We start from the raw sequence: 12,441 nt of genomic DNA, 5'->3' as shown, positions 1-12,441 counted from the left end.
GGGTCTGTATGTTCAGGAACTGGTTTTTCTTTCACTGGGCCCTGAACTGTGTACTGTTAGTCCAAGGGACTGCAGAGACTCTCTTCCAAGGGATTTTTGGGACAAAACCAAGGAGCTGCAGACAAACCTTATTTGCTGGGGCAAATACTCGAGCATTTTTACAAGCAGGTGTCAGATTTTCCCAAGTGCCTCATTCCTTCTCTGCTGCCCATCGTATTTTTGGATTTGGCACCCCTGCCTAGTCTTTTTTTTTTCTGTATTCTTGCAAGCAGCTGGCACAGAGTTTCTTGGAGATGGCCTGGTGGTAATCTGTTTGTGAAAATGTTTTTGTCTCTTCTCTAGCTGTTTCAAGAGGTCTGCATACACTTTGATGAACTTCAAAGCACTACTTTAAGTAGTCTTTTATTTCACCAAGGTTTATTTTTCTGTGGCTTAGAGCCCTCAGATTTCACTGTTACGACCACACGTGGCTGTAGCAGTGTTTTGTTTCAAAAGTTCATTTTGAAAAGCAGTATGCCCCTTAAAGTAACATTTTAAGAGTTCGTTCTAAAGAAATGTAATTTGCAACATTAGATAGGTTTTGGTTGGAATTTTTGAAACAAGGGTATCCAAGTTATAATGCTGCATTTTGCAATCAGCATTCATAGTTAACAATTTTTGAGGATGATGTAAATGAGAAAATTTAAATATTTCAAGCATTTTTCTTAAAAATGTCTTGTTTAAGGTTGCTCATTGCAAGATTTTCCAAGGAATTTAATGAACCTTTGGATAATTGGTTAAACAATGTGGGCACCCTTAATATTTGGAAAGAGGGCTTGCCCAAGAATAAAAGGATCACATGAGCACTTAGAAGTCCTATAAACGCACAGTAAAGAAAGATTTATGACTGATTCCTGTGTTTTTGCTGGTACTTACCTTTGAAATAGTTTGGAGGTAAGTGTAAGAATCTGACAGCACTTCCTGAAATACCTTTTTCCAATTTACTGAGTGCACTTAACCTTTTCCTTTCAGATGGTTGGATTGTGCTAGTTTATCTGAGCATTAAAAAAGAAAAAAAAAAAGTAGCCTGGTGTCTGGGTAATTTTGGAAAAGGTTTACTAGAGTGAAACCTGGAGAAAATACTTCTTCTGGATGTGTTATGAATGGATAAACTCCAGCCTTTTCACAAAAGCCATATTATAATTCTAAGACTCTTATAAGAAATGCAGGGGTGCAATTTCTAGCCGAGTCCTTGAGAGATAGAATAACTTTAATACAGGTGACTGGGAATTTCTAAAAGCGTGAAAGCTGTACAGGATGTACATGAGATTGTTAGCTGAAGCTGGCCTTTTGGTTTGTTAATGCTTTCAGCTTTTCAAACCTTTTATTCTTCAGATTGTTTAAACTCAAGTGATATATCCTAAGTGCACACTTCCGAAGTGTTTGCCTGCTGAGCACTCCACTTTGGCACACTTGTGGGCACAGTGGATTGCCACACTCAGGGCCCTGTTGCTCTTGTCTCCAGAGCCACATAGCAACTTGGTATTGCTGCCAGAAAATCATATCTTGTGCAGCGCCCAGGGACACTTTGTCAGCAGCTTTTTCATCAAATTTGGCATGCTTTTAGACAGTGGAATGAGGTTCCTCAGATTATATGACTCTTCACGCAGCAGAGTCTGGGTCTGAGAGATGGTGTCAGGGACAGATCGTGCCCAGGCAAAACTGCACTTGGCAGGAGGTAGAAATGGGCAGAAAAACCCTAAGCAATTTGAACAGTCATTGTTTTATATCCTAGGGAATTGGATCAAATTTTTTTCCACTGGTGTTGTTCCTTAAATAATAGAGGGATCACCCAATGGGCAGAAATTCAAAAGATACACAAACCCAATAATTTGCAGAGATTTTACTCCAGAGATTAGACACTACCATTAATTTTAAATAACCAGAAGTTATCTGCCAGTTGTTTTAGGTAGCAGAGGTCTGCAAATGGGTCAGTTGAAATGTAAGTATGTAAGAGAACATTTTTCTAGTGCTGCTTACCACAACAGAATCCAAAACATTAAATATTTCTCAAATTCTAAGGATCAATGCAGTACTTGGCCTTTGGGAAGGAGAAAACTAATGAACAAGTGCAATAACTGGAGAATTACTAAATAGAGAATAGGAAATCAGAATAAGAAATAGTCTAAGTGAAAGAGAAGATCGTAAGTGAAATGCAAGTCAACAGAGTAATCTTTTGTAGAAAAGGCAGATTTTATTCTGTAAACAGAAAAACACATGAACAGGTCAATATGCTGTTTTAAGAGAGACTGGCAAGGCGTCTTTTAGGTTTTTATGCTCACTAAGGGGCAAGCAAAGTCCTTATGAGAGCAGGAGAATTAGAAAGGAGACTCTGAAAGAAAGGATGGAGGCAGAGTACATGGTGTGGCAGGAAAGGGAAGGGAAAATGTGTACCAGGAGAGATGCATCTGAATTATTTTCCAGGCTAACTGGAAATAGCTGAGGGAAAATTAGCTTTATTTCCAGCAGAGGACTTGGGCTGGCCATGAGGTAGTGAAGCAGCAAACAGTTCACAGAGAGAGGCTTAATAATTGGAAATATTATAAGGGCAAGTTAAAACAAGTTCCAGTGGGGCAGGTCATGATATACAGTCTTCTAAGCAATGCTCTGCCCGTTCTTTACTGGATGTTACAATATAGGAGTGCAGACTATAAAATTTCTGTGGGTCTGTTGATGTTACTTGTGTCACATTGAGACTGCAGGGCAGTTTGGCTGCTGGTAGAGATCTCAGCAATTTCTCTTCCTGCTTAACAAGGCAGAACAGTACCTATGGATGTGTCTTTTATTCTTTGAACTAATTATATACATGTTTTATTCTTTGTAAATGTGCATTGCAGGAAAAAAAAAAGGTTTGGTGTTTGAATATATTTCTGTCAAATCTTTTAGAAGTCAATATTTCTGGAAAATGGAAATCCCACTGGAAATATTTTTGCCTTGAAAACTGAAGGAGAGAAATTTTCTTGTCTGAACTTTTTCTTTGCAGAAACTAGGTTTCTGTAGTGATTTAAGTAGTCTTCAAAATATTTATAGGAAAATAATGTTTTCTCTTATTTCAGAAGTTAAATTCTGGCATAAAATAGTATGGCATTTATCACACTTTATGGCTAGCATGGCATCTCTTAATTGGTTCTTCTAAGATGTATTTCTGGCCTTCATTTTACCCCACGGGCAAAATGTCCCGATACACAAAACCTCAGGCTTTGAGGAGTGGTTACTCCGCAGGCTTGTCTTCTAGGAGAAGAAGACAAGACAGAATTACTAATCATATAAAGAAAGGCCCTATGGCCCTATACATAAATGACATTTCAGAGCTTTACAGGTATTACAAAGAAATACTCGTGATTTTTTTTTTTAATTTATTTATGGTTTTTAATTCTAGTAGGACTATCTTGAAAAACTTCATGGTTCGTCTAGTTGCTAGCTGATAGCACTTATAAAGAGCTTCTCACCACAGGATTGCAAAAATTTTAAATTCAGCCTTGGTAAAAATATATATAGTTATGTCCTTTTTTGAATAACAGGTTATATGTAGTCGAGCAATGGCAATACTAAGGTACCTCAAATCTTTAGCTACAAATATCAGTATGTGCTTGTGCAACTTCTGGGTCCTATCACAGGAGAAAAAGGATTGTATATAAATATTACAGAAGGAAAATAATCATGGCAGACTGGGTTGCTGGGGTACAGAGGGAGGCAGAATAGTGGAGCCATCCTGCCCAGGACATGAGGAAAATGAGTAGTGAGAGAGAGAGAGAGGAGAGCTTTGAATTAAATGCTTGCAGGTAATCTGGGCATGAGGTAAACAGCCAGACAGAGTCAGGCCAGGCATCAGAGGAGGGAAGTTTGTCCTTTCTAGACAGGGAGATGAGGCTGGAAGGGAAAGCCTTCCAGGTAAAGGTGAGTGCAAGAATGGGACAAGTGGGGCTGGATGGGCCAAATGAGAGCAGTAGATGAAGGATATCTATGAGAGGACAGAGCAGAGGTTCCCACTGGCAGCAGTGGCAGCAGCTTCTGTGTGTCAGAACTTTTACTTCTCCTAAAACAGAGTAGAAGAAAGGACTTACAGTGTCATTAAATACAAGAGTTAGTGGATGTCACTGATATCCTTCCTCTGCTGCTGGATTAGTGATCTGTCATCCCATGCTGCATTAACACAAGTGAGGGGGTCCACCAACGTGGCCCTGCTGTCTGTGACTCTGTGAGGCAGAAAGGTAACACTTTTGTTTTTCTAGATGTCCTCTTTAGAAGGTGAGAAGCTACATGCCAAAAAGCAATTATTTGCAAACTTTAAATTTTATTAAGCCCAAGATAAGATGACCTGTGCAAATCTTATTTGGTCCCTTTGTTATTATTATTATAATTATTTCCATATTTATAAAGTAATTACAAGTGGGCTGCTGTTCCAATATATGAAGAGGATCAGCTGTGGAATGCATCATATTACTGTAGTGGAATATGTCACTGTAAATTCCCTACTCACTTTTACCAAGGCTTCTAACTAAAAAAGGAAAGAGGCAAAAATTATTAGATGGAAGCAGCTGATTTTCTGGCCTTGAAGAACTAAATTTCTGTCTAATTCTGCCGCAAATGCTTCTGTAAAGTTCAGAAATCGTTTAAATCAAACTCTTTGCGAGCATTCTGGTGTTGTATTGTAATTTTCTTTGTGCAGAATGGAAGTCCTACAGTCTGATTCACATAAGTGTTGAACATTTGTTCTTGCAATTGCAGACAAGAAAAGTAGCACTCTGAGCATTCAAAACCTATTTGATGGTAAGTACTTAAAAACTCAGGTTGCCCATAACACAGTATATACTTTTGACCTTAATCTCTCTTGGTCTCATTTTTTATCCTTTCAACTCAGAAGAGTATTGGAAAAATACATTCATTAGGACCTGCCAGCTGCTAAATTGCCGCAGTGGCATGGAAATACTGGGAGGAAATTAATTCTGAATTTGGACGATGTGCTGATAGTAAGGCACCAGACGCTGAGCAGTCATGGAAAAAAAACCCCACAGACAGAGTAGCTGCTCATTTAATAAATTCCTTTTTATTTGCTGCACTGATGAGCTGTTACCCTTTGAAAAATATGGTCACATAATTAAAGATAACATACTATAAACATGATAGATAAATGAAGGTTTGAGTAGCATTTGCAAGATGCAGTTCAACTTTTCTGTGTTTAAAATCTTAATCTTTTTTAAGGTATACTCATATAAAGAATATGTGTGGGTGTTTTTGCATTCACCTTATGTACAGAGAGAAATTATTAAACTTCTCTGCATAAGGAAAAAAAAAAACCCCAGAGAATTACTATTGATTTGAAACTATTTCAGTTTGGGGCTATTCCATAAAGTACAGCTACACCACCATTCTTTACTTAAGAATAATGAAAATGGCTCTGTAAGTGAGCTGTAGTTTAGATTCCAACAGCACTGAGATACAGAATGAAAGAGAATCAATCTCTCAGTATTTATTTGAAAGATATTTTTGGTATGAATTTAAATTTCAGACCGATAGAACTGATAAATAGATTGAGCTCTTTCCTATTTAGAACCCATCCCTCACTCCTCTGCTATTCCCGAGAAGAATTTCCACATTTTTCAGAAAGCTGGGCAAACTTCTATGTTGTCCAGGGAATCTGCTGCAAAATTACTAGCTGATATATATAAGCCATGGGAAACAAATCCAAGGACTAGAAGTATGGGAGAGTGAAGTATTGAGAACATCCCAGTTCAGGTATTAGATGCGTGAACAAATACTCTGGGCTCCTTTACCCTCCCATCAGTAGAACCTCCAGGAAAGGTGGCTGGAGATATTGGAGACACTCAGTGACAGTGCATAAGCAGATCTCTCTAGACTTCAATGAAGTCAGCAAATATTAGTGATAAGTCTGAGAATAAAATTTTCTTTGTCAAAAATGAAACTTTAAGGGACTGAAAGAATGTGCAAATTTATACTGAATTTACTAGATAGTTCTAGAGGGCATTTTGCTGCACACATGGAGTGGTACAGTTTTGGCATATCCAAATGCAGCATTTCAATCACTCATTTTAAAATTAACCAGAGTTAAGAATGAAGGAAGATGATAAAACTAATGCCAAAGGAAATGTTTAATTTCATGTCAAATAAGAGGTTTTGATGACCCAAGAAGATAAGATTTTGTTTTCATGTTGCCAGTGCTTGTCCTCAACGCTACTGTTTCTTGATCAATACCATGATATTTTACATAAGTTTTTAAATTTAGGTTGTCAAATCAAATTATATTTTCTTTTAGTTCTAAAGAAAACATTTCAATATCTTCTGAGTACAAAATACATTTTCTGATACTCTGTGAAATACTGTCGGCATTTAAAGATTATTTTATTATTCAACTTTCATATAACTTTATTTTCATTTATTTTTCTTACATTTCTCTTTTGTCAGTTATATTTTTTTCTTTTTTCTGTGATGAGGCCATTCAGTTTTCAGTTGGTTTCCTTGCCATTTTTCTTATTTGACCTTCATCTATATCTTCTGTTATTTTAAAAATAGTTCATATTATCTCTCCTCATTAATTTATGTCAATATTTCTTCACCTCATCCATTCACTACATCATCTTGGGGTTTTCTATGCAAGTAGTCCTGCTGAGGTGTCCCTGCACTTATCCTAAAGGAGAAGACAAGATATGAGCAAAAGCCATGAAATTAATGAGAATAAGTGACCAAAGTAGCATTTCTTTGTCAGAATGGCCTCCTCCTGTCATGTCTAGGCGTGAAAGGAGCTGCTGTGCAGCTCTGCTCTGGTGATCTTCCTGGTTGCAGTCTGTATCTCCCTTGATGGAAAGACTTGTGAAGGCACGGGTAGCTGTCAGGGCTGTGGGAAAGGGAAGAGAAGGAGCTAGCCATGCATTCCATTTGGAGGTATGAATTAAGGGCAGCTCTTCCTCATCCTACAGCTTCTTTTCACCCAGGAGTGTCAAACTTTCACAGTTATGTTTATCCCATGCAGAAACTGTTGGTGAACTTGAATGTCAAGTTTAGTGAGGCACTAAGCTGGAAGGGACATCATTGTAGTCTAAGGGATATGCTTATTACTCTTGCTTTTGATGTTACATCCATTGCACCCATTGATCATCAGGGAATAAACTGAGGATAGTGGGGCAAGAAAGCTCTGCATATATTTTTTAGTAACCTGAACAAGGTCAGGGCATGGTGCAAAGATCAGCATGATGGCTCTTGCTGCTGAATAGCTTTACACTCCCAGGCAGGGTTTGGCCAGGTTAAGTGGCCCTCTCCCAAGGCATGGGTCAAAAGCTATGCAAGAGTTCTCTTATGGTGTTATAGACAAAACCATCCTGTTTTGGAGAGGAACAGAATTTAGTTGTGTCTGCTGCATGTGCTCAAAGCCATGGGTCAGGAATCATTGACAGTCAGGTCTCAGGGTGAGCCCTAGCTGGTATGCATCACCAGTGGTATGTCAGCCAAGGAGTGATGCCAGTTTCTGCTCCCATCGCTGGAGCCCACGTTCATGGCTGTAGCCTGTCTTGTGCCAACACTTGCTTGGCATGTGGTCATGTCCCAAAGTTTCATCTGGCCTAAAATATCCTGTGATTCTGTCCATTTGAGATACAACTTCATGTGAGGCTTTCTCTCTCCATCATCAGGTTGTACTTAGCTTAATTACAGCCCCAGACATTTTTGGATATTTTTTTAAGCCAAGACTTTCATTTGGATGACATATGATTTTTTTCAGATTCATTGGAGTTACTCTTTGAGAGTACAGTTTTGAGGTCCTTAATGTATTTGTCAATTTTCTCTTTATTTATGTACTTGGTCAGTCCTATTGCAGTACTTCTCCTTGGGATATCTTGTAAGTGTTTTCAAGCACTTAGATTTGTTCAAACAGTTTTTCATAAATGTTTGGCCCCATACAGGAGTTCATGTTCTAACAGCAGATTAATTTCATATGGAATGGGAGAATGATGTTATCATAAGTCCAATGTGTGGAAAAGCATTTTTACTGGACCTTGACTGCTTTTGAAATGACCATTAATTTTAAGGCGTCTTACCCTGGGAACTTTCATCCATTCTAGTAAGAAAAACTCAGCAGTTGCAGATTAAAGTTTCATGTTTGAATATAAAATCAGAAAACTAGCACTTCTCAAGGTGTCTTTTAAAACTATTTATATAATTTCCCCCTTAAGCCCTCCTACAATGAAGTCTCTTTATGTAATTGTCTCATGCACACTTCCTTTTTACTTTGCAGTCAATATAAGGTTAATAATCTCTTATTCAGAGCTGCAGAGGATGAGTGAATGTATAAAGCAGAGGTGTCTTGTTTTCTTACACACTCATCGAAGTGTGAAACATGAAAGGGAGTGTGGAAGACAAGTTTGTTCTGACCAGTAGGCTCCAAACACTTTCCATTTTATGTCTGCTGTGTTATTGCATTTGGAAATGTGCAGTAAATTCTGGGGTTTTTTCAATTTCTAATCTGTTCTGGTTTTATGCAGGCCTTGGCAAGAGGGCTTTATCTGGGGTTTTCTATCTTTGTGATTTGTGGGTTTTTTTGGTAAACATGGCAAGATCTTTTGGTTTTTTAGTTTTGTTATTGTTTGCATAGCTTACAAAGGGAGTTGCAGAAAAGGTTCTGCTCTTGTATTTTGGGAATGATGGTCTTGCCAAAGTCATTAAGCTGGGTTAGATTGTTGTACTATGTTCTCCAGAAGACCAGCCCTTGAAACCTAACTGAAAAAAGGATGAAGAGTGGAAAAATGGATGAAGAGTGGACTGGGTTGGGTTTTTTTTTGGTTTTTTTTTTGGTTTTTTTTTTTTTTTGTTTTTTTTTTTTTTTTTTTTGTTTTGGTTTGGTTTTTTGTGTTGTTTGTTTGTTTGTTTGTTTGTTTTTGTCAGGACACAGCATCAATGGTCTGTGATGTACACTGACCACAGCTGGTTTCTGGATGAAATCTGAGATGCTATTTTGATTCAGCAATCTCTATTATTGGAATCCTCTTTTCACAAAAAGTTTTTCTCCTCACATCCTCTAATAATTACTTACTTAATTTATTACCCGCTTTTATTTCCACTGTATAAATGGAAAGAATGTTATTTTTGGGGAATATGGGGCTAGGGGGTATTTTTGTGTGCTTCCCAGTGTGGTTCATCAAAGCCTGATTGTGATGACTCTGCAGGGCCAGTTTGCAAAACCTTGCTCAAGGGCTGCTGGAGTGGAACTGATTCTGAGGGTGGTAAGCAGCAAGGTCATTTTTAGATTGCTTTTGCTTTGTGAAAGCCTGTGTTAACAGATTTATAGTGCTCTCCCCATGTTGGAAGTTTGTGTGCAGGAAGGCCCCAGTCAGGTTTGACAGGAGTGGTCCCTGCAAGCAGCAGGTGTGAGCAGCAGCACAGCTTCCCTGTGATCCCTGGGAACACAGACCCTGGGAGTCCTGCAGGGAGCAAGCACTCTCCTTGCTTCTGCCTGCAGCCTCCCTGTGGGGAAGGGGCCTCGTTGAGTCACTGAGGATGGACAGGACCTGTGGGACAGGCTCCACACAAGCATGAAAAGATACCTCTCTTTACTGCATCTTCCTTCTTAGTGTTCTCATGCAGCTTATTTTCTTTGGAGTGAACATATTTTTCATAAAATATGAAATTTTATATTCCATATTTTATGAAAACAATATGAAGATTTTCTTATTTATTAAAATTATTTTTTATTTGTTGTACATTAGAAAAAGCTTTTTTTTGGTTTGATTGTTTCAGGTAATTTTTGAGTAATTTTTTATCTTTCTTAAGTAAAACTTCAATAAAAACATGTTTGTGGACCCAGGTTTGATCTGAAAAAGGATTAATATTCTGAAAAGATGAACATTTAATTTATCTGGACTGATAAATCAGTCAATACTTTTTGGTACTTCTTAATTTTGGTTTTACCTATGAAAGGGTTTTCTTTTGTATCTAACTGGGAAATTAGGATTACTTTAGTAAATGTGTAATGTTGGAAGACTGCTACACAGCTGCAAAAATATGTAATTGTTTTGAAACTTGAATGTTTTTTTCTCATACTGTTTTTTAAAGTGCAAAGCTCTAATTTCTTTGTATTTCTTATTGATATAAAAACAATTCAGAGAACCTTATCTTCTATAACATGCATATTTGTATCAGTTTTTTAAAAAGGATCAGAAATTATGCATATCAAGTCATCATGTATACCTAATGGATTGCTGTTAAAATTATATTGACAGTTATTAGATTGCTTGCTGGATTACTTCAAATATTTAAAACATTCTTGCAGTTATGTGCACCTAAAAGTTTGTATTTTAAAGAAGCCACAACATGGTTTATTTTAAATTATACTGGCAGAGTTGATAAAGGTGTAGACAGATGAGAATAGGGTGGAGAAGATAAGAAAGAACAGCTTTGATCAGTGCTCAGTAGAGAAAAAAAAAAGTCAAACGAGGCACTGGGATAAACAAATTCAATGGAAGGTTCGGGACCTTGAGAAGAACAAAAAATATTGGCTAGGTTTGTGGGCTGGAAAAGGTAAAAAGTATTTATATATACAATGTAGGTGTTGTGTCTATAATGATTGATTAATGATACTGTATTGATTTTGGTACATTTGAAATTTTTAATTTTTTACATGTTAACATCTAAAATATTCAAGGGTTTTTTTCCCTGCCTAGTTTCATAGAATATTGTCAATTGTGACGTTCTCCAATTTTCCTGTCTCACTAAAAAACCTGAGATGTGTCATGTCAGCACTTCACCCTTTACAATTCTTCACTTCTGCACAAGTTCCAGCAAAAGAAAAAGATCATTTAAGTAAATGATCAAAATCAACTGATGTATAAGTCTTGGCAAAGAACATTGCATTGGGTTCAAAAAATGCAGTTTTCCTGAATGATAGCAGTAGCAGCTTCTAAGATGGCAATTCTCATGTTCCTCTAATAACTGGTATATTTTCATTGAAAAGCTTTGAATTAATAACATATTTGGGGACAGAGTTATATATATATCTATAAAGTCTGGAGGAGATGGCTGAGAGCACATGTGAGAGTGTCCAGGTGCATTTGACTGATAGAAAGCAGTTGAGAGGTACTGCAGCAGGTGATGTCAGAGGACTTAGGCTAGATGAGATGTTGGAGCATACCTAAAGAAATCAGAAAGCTGCTGGGGAGTAGGTTTGGAACAGGAAGGTGTGGTTTGAGCCAGATGTCTCAGCTCATCAAAGCACAGCCAGTTTTGCTGTGCTCAGAAGGGAATAAGGCAAAATTAGGTATGTAGGAAGAAATCTGAAAGAGTCTCCTAGGCTCAAAACCAGGATATGTTTGACATGATGTTGAGACTCTGGGGAGATAAAAACCACCTGTTTACTAATTAGTAATTAAAGCATGCATGTAAGTGGATAATTACTATAAACAGTAGGATTCTTCATGCTTTAGCTTGTCTGGTGCTGTCACACCCCATGGTATTTGTCTCCTGGACAATTTTTAGCACGGACTCTTATTGGAAAGCATGTTTTGCCAGAACTGTTTGCCTTCCAGGGGCAATCCCAGAGTTCACTGGTGGTTCCCTTGGCAATTTCACATTCTCTCAGCTTTGTGTTTCACACCTGCAGCAGCTACTCATAATAACCTCTTCCCAGGTTCAGTGGATGTGAATCCATTGCCATTTACAGATAGATCTGTTTGGTTTTCACCTGCACAGCATCCTGCACATACTGGTCACGTGCATGTCTGGTACATGAGTGGTAACGTCTGTGTTACTGAGACAAAAGTTCTTCGGCAACAATCTTTAACACCCTTTTCTTTTGTCGTGCTAAAACAGCTTCTTAATTTTCATGGTGGTACTGTGATATTGTAATGTAAGTGGTATTGTAATGAGAAAAGGCACTTTTTTATGCAGCATTAGATCTTGACAAGTGAAGGAGAGCTTGCATCTCTAATTGGGCAATAACACTTGAAAGTAGCTTGGTTAATAATTTAGATGTATATAATATAATAATTTAGGTTAATAATTAAACTAATTCAGGTGCAGTCATAAGGGATTTTTGACTCAGATTCTCAACCTAGCTGCTGATATTGCAGTTGTGCTGAAACCTTTGGATGGGAGCAGGTACACAAAATAGTGCTGTTTTTTTCATATTTCTTTGAATTGTTGAAAAATTGGTTAATTTGTCAAATAGCTTTTTTATTTTTCAAGGTACGATGCCCAATACCTTCGGGCTGATTTATAAGAAATTTCACTGTATCTTACTAATTCTGCAACTTTCCAACTAGGAGAGAGGGCAGTAGATAAATTGTTTTTTTATTTTTCATTCATCAGTTGTTTTCAAACAAACAGGACTTCATGCTTACAACCTGAAGCAGCGGATAAACTTGACCCCCCTGAAAGAACTATGCTTGTTTTTTTTGTTTT

General features: G+C 37.5%; 1 protein-coding gene across 1 annotated transcript in view; it reads left to right on the top strand.

Annotated features, from left to right (window-relative positions):
• The window catches only part of ESR1 (estrogen receptor 1), a 160,277-nt gene that overhangs the window by 71,850 nt on the left and 75,986 nt on the right, over positions 1–12,441 (top strand).

The sequence above is a fragment of the Chamaea fasciata genome, unplaced genomic scaffold (assembly GCF_029207755.1).
Source record: "Chamaea fasciata isolate MVZ Bird 193981 ecotype frontalis unplaced genomic scaffold, bChaFas1.0.hap1 SCAF_3, whole genome shotgun sequence".
NCBI classification, from domain to species: domain Eukaryota; kingdom Metazoa; phylum Chordata; class Aves; order Passeriformes; family Sylviidae; genus Chamaea; species Chamaea fasciata.
Note: the sequence above shows the minus strand (reverse complement) of the source record. Positions and strands in the feature narration are given on the sequence as shown.